At 41.8% G+C, this 17822-nt stretch overlaps 1 protein-coding gene across 1 annotated transcript in view; it reads right to left on the reverse strand.

Annotated features, from left to right (window-relative positions):
• Window positions 1-17822, reverse strand: part of BMPR1A (bone morphogenetic protein receptor type 1A) — a 184591-nt gene that overhangs the window by 113102 nt on the left and 53667 nt on the right. Inside the window, exon 2 of the mRNA XM_074958762.1 lies at window positions 7087-7206. The gene's annotated coding sequence lies outside the window, so the exon portion shown is untranslated. The remainder of the gene's footprint in view (window positions 1-7086; window positions 7207-17822) is intronic.

A 17822-nucleotide genomic window follows, 5' to 3' on the forward strand; every position in this document is an offset into this window, starting at 1 on the left:
TCCTTATTGAGGTTACAGGGACAAACCATCCCAATGTGTACAAAGAATAGTAAATATGGCAGGCAACCAGCTTGGCTTAACAGTGAAATCCTTGCTGATCTTAGACACAAAAAAGAAGCTTACAAGAAGTGAAAGATTGGACAAATGACCAGGGAAGAGTATAAAAATATTGCTCGGGCATGCAGGAGTGAAATCAGGAAGGCCAAATCACACCTGGAGTTGCAGCTAGCAAGAGATGTTAAGAGTAACAAGAAGGGTTTCTTCAGGTATGTTAGCAACAAGAAGAAAGTCAAGGAAAGTGTGGGCCCCTTACTGAATGAGGGAGGCAACCTAGTGACAGAGGATGTGGAAAAAGCTAATGTATTCAATGCTTTTTTTGCCTCTGTCTTCACGAACAAGGTCAGCTTCCAGACTACTGCACTGGGCAGCACAGCATGGGGAGGAGGTGACCAGCCCTCTGTGGAGAAAGAAGTGGTTCAGGACTATTTAGAAAAGCTGGACGAGCACAAGTCCCTGGGGCCGGATCCGCTGCATCCTAGAGTGCTAAAGGAGTTGGTGGATGTGATTGCAGAGCCATTGGCCATTATCTTTGAAAACTCATGGCCATCGGGGGAAGCCCCGGACGACTGGAAAAAGGCTAACGTAGTGCCCATCTTTAAAAAAGGGAAGAAGGAGGATCCTGGGAACTACAGGCCAGTCAGCCTCACCTCAGTCCCCAGAAAAATCATGGAGCAGGTCCTCAAGGAATCAATTCTGAAGCACTCAGAGGAGAGGAAAGTGATCAGGAACAGTCAGCATGGATTCACCAAGGGAAAGTCATGCCTGACTAATCTAATTGCCTTCTATGACGAGATAACTGGCTCTGTGGATGAGGGGAAAGCAGTGGACGTGTTATTCCTTGACTTTAGCAAAGCTTTGGACACGGTCTCCCACAGTATTCTTGCCAGCAAGTTAAAGAAGTATGGGCTGGATGAATGGATTATAAGGTGGATAGAAAGTTGGCTAGATTGTCGGGCTCAACGGGTAGTGATCAATGGCTCCATGTCTAGTTGGCAGCCGGTATCAAGTGGAGTGCCCCAGGGGTCGGTCCTGGGGCCGGTTTTGTTCAATATCTTCATAAATGATCTGGAGGACGGTGTGGATTGCACTCTCAGCAAATTTGCGGATGATACTAAACTAGCAGGAGTGGTAGATACGGTAGCCGGTAGGGATAGGATACAGAGGGACCTAGACAAATTAGAGGAGGACGGAAGAATCCAATGCACCGCTACAGATTAGGGACCGAATGGCTAGGCAGCAGTTCTGCAGAAAAGGACCGAGGGGTTACAGTGGACCAGAAGCTGGATATGAGTCAACAGTGTGCCCTTGTTGCCAAGAAGGCCAATGGCATTTTGGGATGTATATGTAGGGGCACTGCCAACAGATCGAGGGACGGATCGTTCCCCTCTATTCGACACTGGTGAAGCCTCATCTGGAGTACTGTGTCCACTTTTGGGCCCCACACTACAAGAAGGATGTGGAAAAATTGGAAAACGTCCAGCACAGGGCAACAAAAATGATTAGGGGACTGGAACACATGAGTTATGAGGAGTGGCTGAGGGAACTGGGATTGTTTAGTCTGCGGAAGAGAAGAATGAGGTGGGATTTGATAGCTGCTTTCAACTACCTGAAAGGGGGTTCCAAAGAGGATGGATCTAGACTGTTCTCAGTGGTAGCTGATGACAGAACAAGGAGTAATGGTCTCAAGTTGCAGTGGGGGAGGTTTAGGCTGGATATAAGGAAAAACCTTTTCACTAGGAGGGTGGTGAAACACTGGAATGCGTTATCTAGGGAGGTGGTGGAATCTCCTTCCTTAGAAGTTTTTAAGGTCAGGCTTGACAAAGCCCTGGCTGGGATGATTTAGTTGGGGATTGGTCCTGCTTTGAGCAGGGGGTTGGACTAGATGACCTCCTGAGGTCCCTTCCAACCCCGATATTCTATGATTCTATGATTGCAGAAACACTAAGTAGTAACAACAACAACAACACAAGTATGTGTTGGGACAATAATACAAGTATGTGTTTCATGAGTGTGAAAGACCCTCTGTGTGTGTGAGAGCGAGAGAAACAGAGCGTGAGACCATGTGTCTGTGAAACAGAGCATGAGAGACAAGTGTGTGTATGTAAGAGACACACACAGAGCGTGTGACAGAGTGGGGGTGTGTGTGAGAGATACACACACAGAGCGTGTGAGAGAGAGAGAGAGAGACAGACAGCGTGTGTGCTGGCTGCTGGATAAGTTTCTGGGAGGTCCATGCGCTGCCTCTTTATGGCACTCACTGAAAGCTCTCCTCCTGAACCATGTTCCCCCTCCCTCGCTCTGCAGAGATGGGGTACATGGGCAGGGGTAGAGACAGAAAGAGAGAGAGAGAGCACGAGATAAAGAGATAGACAGACTGTGTCAACTGTCTGCTGGGGAAGTCTCTGAAAGGCCATGTGCTGTCTCTCTAAGGCACTCACTCACCTGGAAGGCTGGTTCAGACCTCAGACCACAGCAGTGCTCTCCTGCTAGAGTCCTGAGCCCCCTGTCCCCTCACTCCTGATCTGTGGAGATGGGGCACAGTGGCAGGGGAACACCCTGAAATCAGCACCTCCCCGCCCCCCGCCCCCACTCTGCACAGCCAACAGGAGTTTCCTGGGAGCAGCTGCAGGAGCAACATGGCTGCAAAGCAGGGGGGGGGGGGAGGAGGAGGAGGAGGAGGATGTGAGAGAGTGAGGGGCACCTAAACACACACAGTCGGATGTGCACAGCTCTGCTAATCAAGTGCTCCTGAGTGGCCGCCCAACCGCACAGCTCAGAGGGAACACAGGTGCTAGTCAGTACAAAATGCACATTTCTGGGGGAAAGTCTGGGACTAGGAGTTTGCTGGTGTTGCATTGCAACGTAATTCATGACTAGGGGGCTACGGCACTCATACAATATAACTCGGAGTAACTTACATGCTGAAGGCTGTATGAGAGCAGATCAGGAGTGGGTGCTCTCACGGCAAAGCAGTGTAAAAGGCAACTCAGGTCAGTGAACTGAGAAGACATATCTGTCCATCAGTCCAGTCTGTACCTGGGTAACGTCAGTCATCTTTTAGTCTTTTTGTTTATACGGTCTCCCACTAACACTAGGCAAGATTCAGCACAGAGTATGTATTAGCACTGACTTCATCACCTAACTTTGACCTGGAAGTGATGCAGATCTTCAGTACAATTATGCTGAGCCTGAGGAGCCCACTTTTTGTGAAAGAGTCAAAGAGCTTGATGATATCAACTGTCCTGGGCACTAAGAAACAGATTTGATCAAGTGACCCCATGCGCTTCTTCCATTAGAAAGAGTGTGAGGGGACAAAAGAAAGAACAAAATAATACTTGGGAACAATCTCCTTTTATACCCTCCGATTCCAGCACGAATGAGGGTGCATGGTGTCGCCCTCAAAAGCACTGCTATTTAAAAGATTTTGAGTTCACAGACATGTCCCAAGAAAAGGGAATCATACAGACAAATCTCATGACACTTTAAAATTCATTTCCCATGTTATACAACAATATTAATGCCTTTCTTTCCCTAGCCCTTTCCTTTTTCTTCGAGTTCTCTGTTTGCTAATTTAGATTGTAAATTCTTTGGCTCAAGGCCTCATCTGAACCATACTGCCGCGTTATGGCGCTAAGTATTTACTAGTAATGTTAATTGCTCCTGCACAAATCTAGAGACCTATGAGCACTTTCCCTTCGGTTCTTAGAAGGTACAGTATTTGATAGGTGGATGTTATAGCGAAACAGAGAATGTTCCATTCTTAGCTTTAAAATAGAGTTGTAAGAACACAGAGAATATTTTTAAGGTAGAGACAAATGGACATCAAAAAACTCCACTCTAACTACTTCACTTTGTCTCTGAAAGGAAACAAATCGAATGGAGTGTGGGCAAAGTCTTCTCCAAAATCCATGTGGCACAGACTGATCCATCACTCGAGGAAGAGTAGTGACAACAGTTCAATATCTCTCTCTCTCTCTAGTCTTAAGAAAACAAATACCACATTTCTGCAGCTTCTCATCTTGAGACTTTAATTAGAAATTTTCCATTAGCAGTGTCCATTTGGCCTGTGCACAAACTTTACACAACCTCACGCCCCACCGTAAGGGCATACAGAGCTGCATTGGCAAACCACCCTCAGGTCCTTCTCTATCTGATCGTCCAGCAATGAAGAGCCCAAAGAAGAGGGGAAGGAGAGAGGGTACTAGAGCACCCATAGGAAGATACATTTCTAAGAACCACAGTTACTGCACAAGGTCAGTAACCTCTTCTTCGAGTAGTGTCCATATGGATGTTTCACATTCGGTGATGCCCGGGCAATAACCTCACAGGAAGGAGGGAGCTTCAGAATTGAGTCTAGGGGTTTGTCCACACTACAGTTAGGTTGATGTAAGGCATCTTACACTGACCTAATTATGTCAGTGACTACACGACAGCCTTGCTCCCACCGATGTAAGCGCCCCCCGACACTGACAGAATAACTTCATCTCCATGAGAGGCATAGCACTTATATTGGACTAGTTAGGGCAATGCAGTATCCGTGCACACACTGCGTTATACTTACATTAGCTGTTGGCTGTCATTCTTGTCCATTTCACAGCTCCGCTCTGCAGCACAGGGCTCACAGCTGCAGCCATGAAATTGAAAAGAAAGGGTGATAGGCTCCCTACTACGAAACTGAGCCCAGAACCAGGCTCACAGCTGGCCCCCTAGCTGTCAACCAGGCTCACAGCTCAAGCCCCCGTCCCCTACTCCAGGGTAACAGCCCAGGCTCAATTTCACAGCATGGAGCCTACCAGCCTTTCTTGTCCATTTGACAACTTCAGCTGTGAGCCCTGGTGCTGCTCTGAGCCTGAGGCAGCTGTGAAATTGACAAGAAAAGCTGGTAGGCTCTGTGCGGTGAACCCCACACTGGGCTCACAGTGCGGGCTGCCACCTCATGGCGGATGGGGGACTCCAGTTTTGAGTTCAGCTGCCACCCAGTTCTCAGCTCCCCACAGAGCTAACCAGCTGGAGCCCAGCTGCCACACAGGCTCTCAGTTCCCTACTAGAGCCCGGCTGCTGGTCCCTGCAGGGAGCGGGGAGCTGAGAGCCTGGGCAGCTGCCAAGCTCAGAACCCGGGCTCTCAGCCCCCCAAGACTGCCCCTCTTAAGTCGGTGCAAGCATTTCTGGTGAGAATGTGCACCACCGATAGAAGGAGGGTCGTGTGGACATGAAAAACCACAGTAATTACTGCAGTGGCTGTAAAGTGATGTAACATAGGCCAACTTAATTGTGTAGTGTGGGGGAGGGATAGCTCAGCTCAGGCTATTTTCCCCTGAACTATTGCTCAAAATAAAAAAGAAGGGATAAATCACTTACAATTCTTCATTGAAGTATCATTTTATTAGATTCCCATTCTTGGCTCTATTTCTATGTTATATAAAATAATTGAATTATTTTAGGTCTCAACTTTCTAGCCAACAACAGATTGGAACTCTATCTCAAAGATTTTTGTCCATGAGGCAGTGGTAAGTTGCCCATTCTGAGCCTCACTGTCAGGCATCAACAGAGCTATCAGAATGGCTGGTACCTGCTGCTAAGCTGGTGCAGCTGCCAGCTGTCTACAAAATGCTCCAATGAAAGCAGCATAAGTTGTCTCAGTGAGAAAAACTAAAGGGCAGGAAATATTAAATACAGAACTATGCTTTTCATATGTATTTTTTCTCAGCTCTGTAACATGGACAAATTTATCCTTTCAACAGAAGAAACTACTCACATCAGCTTTTGCTGGGGGGGGGGGGGGGGCAAACAAAATATCATTAGTTTATATTATCAATAGTGGTAAACATGACCAAGAACATTTTGCACCAAGATTAATAAACTTTCATAATTACAAAAACATATGCATAATATTGGTTTATAATGTAGTGACTATGGTATACATGGATCTATCACAGTCAGCTGATTTTTAGGTGATAAGTTCAGATGAAGTTCCATGAAAATAAATACAAATAATGTTCTAATTAATTCTACTTATTCAGAAAGAAGGCCTACTCATCACTGTGATCAGTTCAATGAAAACATCTACTCAAGTCCAGCAGTGGTCAAAAAAATAAACAAAGTTAGATTGTATTAAGAAAGAAACTTAAAATGTTACAGTGCCAATAAATAAATTCTTAGTCCTCCCTTACTTTGAATCAAATCTGTGTCAACACTGGTCACGCCATCTCACAAATTACATAACAGAAGCAGAAAAATGGCTATTCAGAGCAACAGAAACAACTACAGGCTTGTAAAGAGTGCCATACAGTGAGAAAATAAGAAAATTAGGACTATGTAGTTCATTGAGGAGATGCATACAAGGTGAAAGGACAGAGGTATGTAAAGTAATAGAACAGAGGTGATCACCTGGGTGCTTCCGCTTACCCCCTCAAAATACAGTAAAGAAAATAAAAAACCTATTTGCAGCATGCATAATTAACCTGTGGAACTCAATGACTCGAGGTGTTACTGAGGCAAAAAACTTAGTAGGATTAAAAAAAGATTAGATGTGGCTAGTAAGAATAACTACAGTAACACCAGCTAGGAGAAACATTTATAAGTCTTATAAAATGTCATGCAAATCAACAATTATGCCACGGGTTAGGAAGAAACTTGCCCCATACACATGGTATCCTACAGTGTTATAGATGCTATATACCGTCTACTGAGGCATCTGGTTCTGCTCACCATCAGAGATATCATACCAGACTAGATGGATTTTTGGTCTGATGTGATAATGCAATTCTTGTTTTCCAAGGAAGGAAAACTGTGTATGTGGGTTAATATTTTTGAATTTGGGTAATTTTTCAGAGTTGGAACAGAGGCACAGAAAGAAAGTGTTTGTAGTACTCCAAATCCAAAATTACATTTTATGGTTTGTGTGAAAATGTTTATGTTCCTTATTTAAAAAAAAAAAAAAAAAAAATCAAAAAATCAAGGTTTAACAATGCACTTACTACTCTTACAACTCTTAGGTGGGTTAGGGATTTTTTGGTTTCACCTTACCTCAGTTTGGGAGTTGGATGAAACTATATTTTATGTAAAATCTTCTTCAGACTGTCTTCATCTGTATTTCCACTTCATCAATTCCAATATGATATTACAGCAATGCATATTTCTATTAATCTGTAAGACAGGAAGAGGATTTGCCTTTGAGTCTGGAGCAATACTTTGTCAGTAATAGAGAAATTACTGCAGTGGTTTACAATACATAACATGAACTGATTATTGCAGATATATCTACAATTATGGAGATTAACTGTTGTCTATTTCTTGTTGCTGTCTATTGCTTTCCACAGAAAACCTCTAGAGCTGCCATATTTCAAATATTCTACACTTTTAAAGCCTTGATATAATAGTAAAACAACATATTAAGGATACCCCAAAAGCATTTGGAATTTATTTGTATTCTATTCAAATTATACACTTACAAAAAAAAACATTAATGACTTAACTGATTCATAAAGAATATCTTTTTCTTCCACTTTAAGGAATCAGATAGTCTTTTGAGAGAGAGAGAGACTTTTTTAACTTGGGGCAATTATTTTTAATCTGAGCTTTCAATGTGCAATTACACACTAATTTTAATGTGTTTTCCTTCAGAAAACCAGACTCTGAGAAACAACACGTTTATTGGAGATGAGCACTGACATGACTGCTTCAGAGACTGAAAAGCAAGTAGAGGAGCTGACAGAGTGTATATGTAAAGCCCTACGCAGATACAAAATTTGTATCTGCATCTAATTTTGTATCTGCATCCAATCCATGAGCCACAAACATGGTCTGTGGCTATTTGCAGGTATGATGCGGCTATCTGCAGATTTGCAGGGCTCTATGCATAAGAGCTGGAAGAAGTTTACTGGCACCTGTCCGGGGGCTTGTCGACATAGCAAGTTACCATGCTGCAAGCCAGGATGTGAATCGACAGCACCAGCTTCTTACGCAGCAATCCTGCATGGACGCTGCTATAGTGCAGGGATGGCCCCAGAGTGTGGCTTTGCGTACTGCTATGTAGCTTGCTAAGTTGCACTCCAGAACTCTCACTGCGTTGTAGTAAAGTGTCCACGAGACATTACTCCACAGCAAGCTGATCCACTGTAGATTCACACAATGGGTTGCCGAGCAGTAATTTTCTGTGTAAACGAGCTTCACCAGTTAGAGGAGACCAAGGGAACCAAAAGCAGGCTCAAACCCATCATCTTAGCTATATAAATGTATCAAGAGAGTTCACCCACAAAAATATATTGGATTCAAATAACCAAATATTCAGTTTCATCAACAAGGCAGGGATTCAGGAAATAACCCTTATTCAAAAAACATTTAAGCACATGCTAACTTTAACCATGTGCACAAATGCTGTCCTCAATAGCAGTGTCGCTAACTCTGGCAATTTTATTACAAGTCTTGTCCCTACTTCTGGAAACATGAGAATCTCAGCTTTCATTTAAAATGTCTAGCCCTCATGGTTACGGAGAAAGGCTTGAAAACATGACATGAGTGAAAACATGACATGAGGATCAAATAACAGAAGGCAAATAAAAAGATCCTCATATTTATCCTTTTTAAAGAGATGATACTTAAGCCAATCTCATGATTTTTGGAGCCTGATTCATTTTTGAATGGTTGAGCTTTGCAATACCGGAATAGGGATGTACCAAAGCACGTGGCTTTCTTAGAAAGGCAAAGCTTCTATTGTCTGGTTTTCTTCCCTCTTTCTCCCCTACCACCACAATGACCTCTCACATTACAAGAAGGTAAAAAAACTCCATCCCCACATCCATTTATAAGCATTGTTTTTATCAGGGTGAGGTTTAATAGTCTTGACAATAAATAATACATTTGTGTATAATGGGCAACCTGAAACTGTCCTGAATATCAGATAGCATGAGTTCATAAAAACAACTGTCTCTGTTGAGCAGACAGGCGGACACTGGACTCCGTTAAATATTCCATGGTCAAAATGAAGAAAAACTGACCCTTGCTCTACATTTAGTAAACCTTTGTTTTCTTCACAAGATTACAAAACCTACAAAGTGAACTCAAGTCTCCTTTCCCTATTTCTGAAACATCTTCAATAGCTATACCACTGTAGTGCTCCACAGCATGCTACTGTAAACAGAAAGGAGATTCTGTGATTTCCTGGCTATCCTACTACAACAGCCATAAATCTTAGACGTCACATCCCATTCATCCAATAATCTAGTTCATGCCATAGCTTTAAAACAGGTCACTGTTAAAGGGAAAAAATAACAGTGATTTTGAACAAAGTTAGTGCTGTTTCTGAGTACTGTACTCTTGGTAATATTCCCAACCTCTTGAAGCAGCTATCATCATTAATTCTTGTAAAATTCTTTACTCACATTTTCTGGATCATATGCCCAACAATCCCCTAACCACCATATAGCAGCCTTGCAGTTCACTCAAATAATCTTCAACTCAATTAAAACAAAATTATTCTTCTGCCTTAGACAACTCTCCCTCCTCCCATTACTCACCAAACCACAAGCCCCGTTCCAAAATCCCACTTTTTAGACAACCTTCTGCAAAACCTCCTGGCTCACTGGAGAACGACCCAGCACTTAAGCTTAATTGTTTATTACTGTGAGTATACTGCCTGTATTACACACCAGCATTTATTTCCTTCCTTCCCCAATCAGCTTCTAAGTGCCACTGAGTGACTTATATTAAATTTCAGTTATAAAAATCATTTGAATTGATATGAATATGAGTTTTATTTCCATTTTAAGTATGAATTCTAAGAATTCTAATAATTAATAATGGTTACTTGTTTTTCCTGAGGTGCTAGAAGACTACCAACAGTGCTCAGATAACACAAACAGAGCATGGATAAGCATGAATTTTATGCGGGTAGTCATTTGCAAGCAAGAGAAAGCTTCTCCGCTGATTGTCAATTTTGTGTTTTGTTAACTGCTGTTTTATGCTGCCTGTACATTTGCCTGGAGACTCTGGTAAACTTTCATTAATAAATTGGGGGGAAAGAAAACCCTAGAAGCTAAAGATCTCACTGGTGCTGTAACACAGAAGGAACCAAACTTAAATGTCACATATCAAATTGATAAAGGTAAGGAAAAGTTGGGTGAAATTTTGGACATACCAAGAATTTGGCATCATCCTTTTAAATGCAAAACAATAACTATCAAAATAAAAATAAAGTTATTTTCATACTTCCATTCTCCTCCACTTTGTAACCATCAGGGCAGTTATTCATTACAAAGTGAAGGTATAAAGAAATCAATGTACGGAACTTAAATACCAAAACAAAAGAAAGTGAGGGAGGAGGGTGCCCCATTAAAAACTAAATTAGTTGAAATCAAATAAAATATCTTAAGACTATAAATCAAAAGGATTTACTGAAAGAGCTTACTTCATTCAGCAACTGGATAATTCAGTGAACCTTCAACAAAATCTAATGAAATCAAAAGTGCATTATCAGGCATAACAAATTAAGAACAGAATGAAGGTCTAAGTTCACATTAACTGAGGGCATGGCTACACTTGCAGATGTAGAGCACTATGAGTTAAACCAGCCTTTGGAGAGCGCAGTAGGGAAAGCGCTGCAGACTGTCCACACTGACAGCTTCAAGCGCACTGGTGTGGCCACATTTGCAGCGGCACTTGGAACAGTGCATTATGGGCAGCTATCCCATCATGCAAGTGACTGCAACGTGCTTTTCAAATGGGTGGGGTGGAGTGTGACAGGGAGTATGTTGTGTGTATGTGGGGGAAGAGAGAGTGGGTTTGTGGGGGGCTGAGAGCTTGTCAGCATGCTGTCTTGTAAGTTCAGACAGCAGCAGACCCCCACCCCCACTCACAACAGCAGCATTCCACACTAATGGCTTGCTTTGTCTCAGCGCAGATAAGCATGCTGGCTGTCAGAAACGGAGCTTTCAAAGGGCATATCCGCATTCCTGCAGCGATTCAAAAACAATGACAAGACTTAAGGGGACTTGACTTAAGGGGATTATGGGACATTTCCCTAGGCTGATCAGAGCACAGTAATGCAACACCTCGTTCACATTGACACCCACGCGTTTCAGCCAAGACGCAGCCAGCATTAATCTTGTCACCAAGGTGGAGTACCAAGAGTGCTCTAGCCGTGGAGTCAGAGTGCTCTATGTGCCTTGCCAGTGTGAACGGGTAGTGAGCTAGTGCGCCCAGGGCTGCTTTAATGCGCTCTAACTCGCAAGTGTAGCCATGTTTTGTAATGTAGCCTGAGCAGCTACATTACAAAACACTACATGGGAAAAGCAAAAGAAATGCCACAAAACTGCTATAAGTCTAATATTATAAAACTGACAGCTTTTTCCATACAATTACCATGTGACTTTTTTGGCAAAACTATTTAAATAACCTCAAATTTCATCTAAACAAGATTTTATTCAACATCTGATAAGGTTGCCAGCAGCATCACAAAGTCCAAATTTACTTGTTTGCTCAGAATTGGATGAAAATGGCAAACTAGACTCTGCTTCATTACTAAATGGTAAACAGCTGGAAATCAAATAATAAATCATCAGTTTACCATTGCATTGCAAAATTACTAGTCAAATTACTTCTCACAAGTTACATAAGTAAATTCCTAGATAAAAATCTAAAACTGGAGTTAAAATGGGGAATATATCAGTAACATATGGATAAAAATTCAGTAATGTGTTAGTTATCCCAAAGACATGCATTACTACCCAAGGAAATTCAGAGTTATGTTCAAAAACTTAAGAAATCAAAACACATTAAGGTATGGAAATGTACAGTTTTGGAACCCAACCAATCTTAAGTCTGCCATGCAATTTCCATACAATATTGAAGACATTAGATCCCCACTCCACCACTTTAAAAAAAGGTCATTAATAACCAGAATTAAGGCTGAATGGCTTAGCTGAATGAGTATCTCATTGAAATCAAAGGGTTCATTTGCACAGAAGGAATATTTTTATCATGGCTGTTACTATGAGCTTATGATAAATGGTCACAAGTTATTTTGATTAACTACTAGCATACAACAACAGACTGCACGAAGTTCAGCTGAACTGTCACGCTCTTCCAACACTTCTCATCTTTAATGATTTGGCCTTTTATCAGATCTGGTCAGGAGGTGTCTTGTCTCAGCTTAAGATGCGGTTGATTTCTACTTTCTTCTCAAGTAGTTACACACAGAGTCTCGATCTAGCTGAATTCACAAATTGGTGTACAAGTACCATGTCCTTTTATTCTGGAAATAAACCCTATATTTTCCCACGTGGGTATCTGTGAGCTTTGTTTAGTCTTGTTTAATTCATTGTTGAAATTAAGCTTACTTTTCATTTACATTTTTTTATATTTCTGACTTTTTCTTAAGCTCCAAGATTTGAATGTACTACTACTTCTGTTAATCATGCCATCCACTGAACCATTATACCAGGGTTCTGATAAAGTAGTACCTACATTCATTTAGTTACAGCTGAATTAAGGTAGAACAAAGAAAATCAAAGAAAATCACTTTAAACCAAAGTCAGTGGTTTTGACTCACAAACAGAAATGGATGGCATGTATTTATCAACAATTCAGGGAAGCAATGCTGATACAAATGTTTTTTATTTATCTTTTCCACAGTTCTAAGAAGATACTTCAATATTTTTGCTGCATTTCCTAAACTATGTTTTTGAAAATTACAGTCCTTTACATTCCAACTGTTACAAGATCCAAGAATACAGGCTCTTGAAAGACAGAAGATCCTTACTGACTTTACTGGACAACTGCTTAAAGCAGAACTTGTTCAACTGTTAAGATTAACTTTATCCTTAATATTTAAGCAAGGCAAAGGTTTAATAAAGTGAAACAAACATTTAACTTTTTGCGCATTCTTTTTTTCCTCCTAAAATATTTATTTTCTAACACGGACAACATACTAATTTCTACTAATAATTTCCTTAGCTGACCTAAAATGTTGACAGAGAAATACTGCTAGTTCTACAGTGACCGAAACATTCTGACAAAAAGCTCTTCAAACAGTGTCAAGAGACGAGTGATTCCTGAATGTGTAAACTGATTTTCAGGTAGCAACCCTACAGCTTTCAGATATAGTCACACTACAGACACAGGCTACTGAGACTACCATACCTCTAGCTGTATGGGCCGTGTGACGTTCAGTCCCACAGTCAGTTCGTAACATAACTGAAGCACTGTCTTATCCATGCAGACAACCTTTGAGTAGAGATGATTTGACATTCAGATTATTTTTTGGAGACCACAAACAATATCTTTGATTTCTTAAACAGTTTAGGCCTAAGTAGTAGATATTTGCTCTTCAGACATCCAAGGTGTGCAACCTCTCCTTCACAGGACAGCTATGGGGCTTTGGGAAAATCATTGGCAATGATAACTGACAGATGAAAGTCAGATACTATTTTGGTCAGGTATGCAGATTGATGCCTAAGAACCCCTTCTGTCTCTGTAGGATTTAATATGGGTTTGACTGACAGGGCCTGCAATTCTGAGGCCCTTTAAACACAGCAACCACCACCAAAATGAGAACTTCGTTGAGAGCTACTACAATGAACAATATTACATCAAGACATGTTTTTAGTCTGTCTTTTGACTTTTTCACTCTCCTCTCCTGGCAATGTGTGTGATACTTTGATGGATGTCCCCGCAAAAGTATCCCTTCAAAAATCGAGAGATGGAATGGAGGGAAGGCATCCATGCTGTTGGGAAAAAAGGAGAGTACTTATGTCAAATTCTTGTACACAGATATAAAACACTCAGCAAAGAGCTCTACTGTGTGATAACATTAAAATCTGATGGGAAAACCTTATTCACACACATTTATAAATATACTGTACAAGGTCTTTAAAATGCTGAAAAATTAGCAATGAACAAACCAGGAAACACAAAGCACTCTCTCCACGTACCAGGTTGTCCAATTATTTTTCAGCGAAGATTTATGTAAGCTGCAAAGATCTTCACTTGTAAGAATGTCTTTGAACCACAGAATCTCTTTACATCAACCATCCTTCTGATTTTTCTATATTTCAGTAAAATAGTTATATCTATAATCCCTAAATATTTTTAAAATAATGAATTCAATCACATTCAAAATATTTCAAAAATTTTAAATAATCCTTTTATAATTTTGATAACTACATATATTATACATTAACCAGTAATTACAATAATTTTATTTTAAAAACTCAATTGTCCAAATAGCTAAAAGTAATTGTTCTGCAGCCCTTGTGGCTTCTCCCCCTCCCGAGAACCCAGGGGCCCCAACTATTAGTACAACACCCCCACAATTCAGTCCCCCCAGCCTCATCTCTGCTCCTCCTGGGGTTTTTCACCCCCCTCTCCCAGGCAGCTGGGAGAGAAGGGGGAGTGTGCAGTGGCTTCTCCTCTCATCTCCCCATTCCCAGGCTGGAGGGGGAATTGCTCTGCAACGAACACACACACCCCCCCCACGCCCCTTCCCAGGCTGGGTGCAAGAGAGGAGAGGATCAGAAGTTCAATCCTGTCTGTTTCTCACAGGATGGGAGTAAGGAAGAGGGACTAGGCCACACTCAGCTGCTGGGCTCTTTGCTCCTTCCTTCCACACCAGCTCCTGTGAGAATGCTACACGCGGAAGGGAGAGATTCTGTCGGCTTCCAGTTGAGCTACTGGTAGGACTGAACTGTATGAGGGGGCTGGAAATCGTCAGAATATTGCAAGATGGGCTCCAGATCCCTCCAAAATCCCATCACTCACAATAAAATAGTGAACACTGGCAATACTGAGCGAGCAACACCCAAAGGTTAAAAAGGACCCTCTTGAATTTGGGTGACACCAAATTAGAGTGATGATATACACATTTTCAAGTTCTTTTAAAAAAACTGTTTCAGAGGATGGATGGACACCATGGTTACTTTCACAGGATACAACAGGCAGAAAGAGCAGTTAAGTAAGCCTTCACGGCTGCCACTGATGACTATGAACACCCTCAAGACAGGAGAAGGTCTAAGGAAACTGGAATGACATATGAAATTGGGTTAAGAGCTCTCTACCTTCAGCAAACTTTTAAACTTATTCTATTTAGCAGCATAACATTTCCTACTGAAAGATTATCTGGACTCCAAGAAGACTATTTTGATCTCTTAACAGAAACCTAAGCCATGATGGAGAAACTAAGATGACGACCTGCATGGGAGTTCAAAAACTCTGCTTTTCTATTGGTTCCTCTGCCTGATCAAATATGATACCAGCAAAACCTAACTTCAGAGAATGACCTAGTTTCCTTGAAACTTTTGGCCTGATTGAGCAAGGTTCTGAGCCCCACCAACTCCAACTGGTTTCCACAGGAATTGATTGAGGTTACCATCATGTAGAATTGGCTCTAAAGACAAAATACATATTTCTATTCAAGCTTCCTGTATTCTGAAGTGACTGCACTCTGTGTGGGAGTGCCCAAACACAGAAACGTGTTCTTTAAATAAAAAAAAAAAAAAAAAAAAGGAATTTCAGTCAGAATGTCTGTTGCTCGAGTGCAGTCTCTGAAGTCGAAAGATTCACATGCCTGGCAAACCTGTGGACAGAAGTTTAGGAGGCAGCATGAGATCCCCTCTACTGTGACACACTTGAAGCCATCTGACACTGTGCAATCCTCCTAGCTCAATGCATGCCAACTCTCTATGACCAGGCCTAGTTACCCACTATGTATGCCTCCCTTAGTGATATAGGAACCCTAGAACTATTAGTGGTCATTGAAACAAGATGAATAATAAAATCAGATTTCCTAAACTTAGATCCTCTATAAAGATATCTGGACCCAATCTTCCATAAAAAAAATATAGGACTCTAAATACCCTGATTAGGGCAGAATGAGAGAAGGTAGACTGCCTGATTCCTAAGAAAAATGAAGATTAAAAATAGGGATAGTGTCAAGGGAAATATATTACTGTAAAATTAATAAGGGAGAACCCAAATGGCAAAGCTGCCATCTCACTCTCACACTCTAATTTAACTGTGAGCCTGCCAGTTACAGTACCTGGAAGGGAATGAGATATCCCTCCATCTATTCCACTAAAGTCAAAGCTTCTCCAGCTAACATATTGTATCTCTCCCTGCTTATTGATAGAAATGACACCAGTTGTCGTCGTGTCTCGTGACAGATCATGAAGTGAAGTCAGAAGTGGAACCAATGCTGTATTGAGCTTGAAAGATTGATGTGCAGCTTCTCCTGTCTTTTGGTCAAAATATTAGGAACCAACCAATGTTGTTTCATTACCTTCTTAAACAGAATTCCTTTTCAGACGTTTATGGAATTATCCCTCCATAAATAGAGTTATTTGATAGGTTCAGAGAAGTACTGAACTGCTGAAATAACTGTTTTTGAGAAGTTTCAGAGTAGCAGCCATGTTAGCCTGTATTCGCAAAAAGAAAAGGAGTACTTGTGGCACCTTAGAGACTAAGTCAGTTCTGCAGAAGGGAGTGAAGCAGATCGCGAGAACTTTCTGACCCAGGAAACTAAGCTCCAGTAAATACATTGTCACTCATACTTAGTGACACCCTCCAGTGGCACCTAGAGAGTGAATTTGTTAAGACTGTGATGAAAGTGCAGCAATCTGTTCCTCTGAACAGAGGATGGTAGGTGGGTGGGTATCAAAGAAGGTACCCAGAGGTCAATCGGCCACTAAAAGCAGGAGTTGGAATTTTTGTTCACTGAATCTCAGCTGAGAGAGCAGGTATATCAAGTCCTGAACCACTACAATAATCTTCTTGTAGAGCTTTTACCAGCTAGTTGCCCAAACAAGGCTCAAATGCAGGAGGATGGGGGGGTGAGAACAGTGATTTTCTCCTAAATTCTACCCACAAACAAATGCAAATGACACTTGACTGCAGACCTTCGTAATACACTCATCCCCATTTCTTGCATGTTGTGAACAGTAGATGTTTAAAATCACTGAGCTTCAGAGTCAACACTCGACTGAGATAAATAGCAGCATTTCACACCTCAGCTATTGTTTAGGCTGCCCGCGTACGCAGACACACTATTGTATTGGTTTAGTTGCCTTATATTTTGAAGTTATCTTCACAATCTTATGGGCAAGTGACTTTCTCCCAGCAAAAGAAATCTTGGATTCTGGAGCACAAAACAGCAGCCTCTAGAAAATGTACGACATCTGAGCCGGTCTACAACACTACAATCTTGACAGAAGCCGCTTTTAAATCGACCTAACAACGTATGTGTCTACACTACCAAGTCCCTTCCACAGACCTAACTTGCCTGTAGCATCGACTTAATTACTCCACCACGGCGAGAGGCACAGCTCTTAACTCAACGCTGATGAGTCGACAAAGAGGAACTGAAAACGCAGCATTGTGAAATGGCCTCCAGGAGGTGTCCCACAATGCTCTATTGTGACCACTCTGGAGATTGTTTTCAACTCTGCTGTGCAGCAGCCAGGTGCACAGGAAACTGCTCCTCTCCTGTTACAGCCCCGGGAAATTTTGAATTCCCATTTCCTGTCTGATCAATGGGGAGAGCTTGCAAGCCCAGCTGATCATAGAGACTCAATGCCATAAATGTGCTCCAGCTTCGAGTACACAGGTGGTGGCTAATTTTATTGGTCTGTGAGGAGAAGAGTCTGTGCAGGCACAGCTCTTATCCAGCCGTACACATCTACGCAAAGATCACACAGGGCATGGTGGAAAAAGGGTTACACCAGGGACACGCAACGGGGTGCCGCATGAAAATCAAAGAACTTCAGCAGGTGTAC

Source organism: Natator depressus, chromosome 7 (genome assembly GCF_965152275.1).
Source record: "Natator depressus isolate rNatDep1 chromosome 7, rNatDep2.hap1, whole genome shotgun sequence".
NCBI lineage: Eukaryota > Metazoa > Chordata > Testudines > Cheloniidae > Natator > Natator depressus.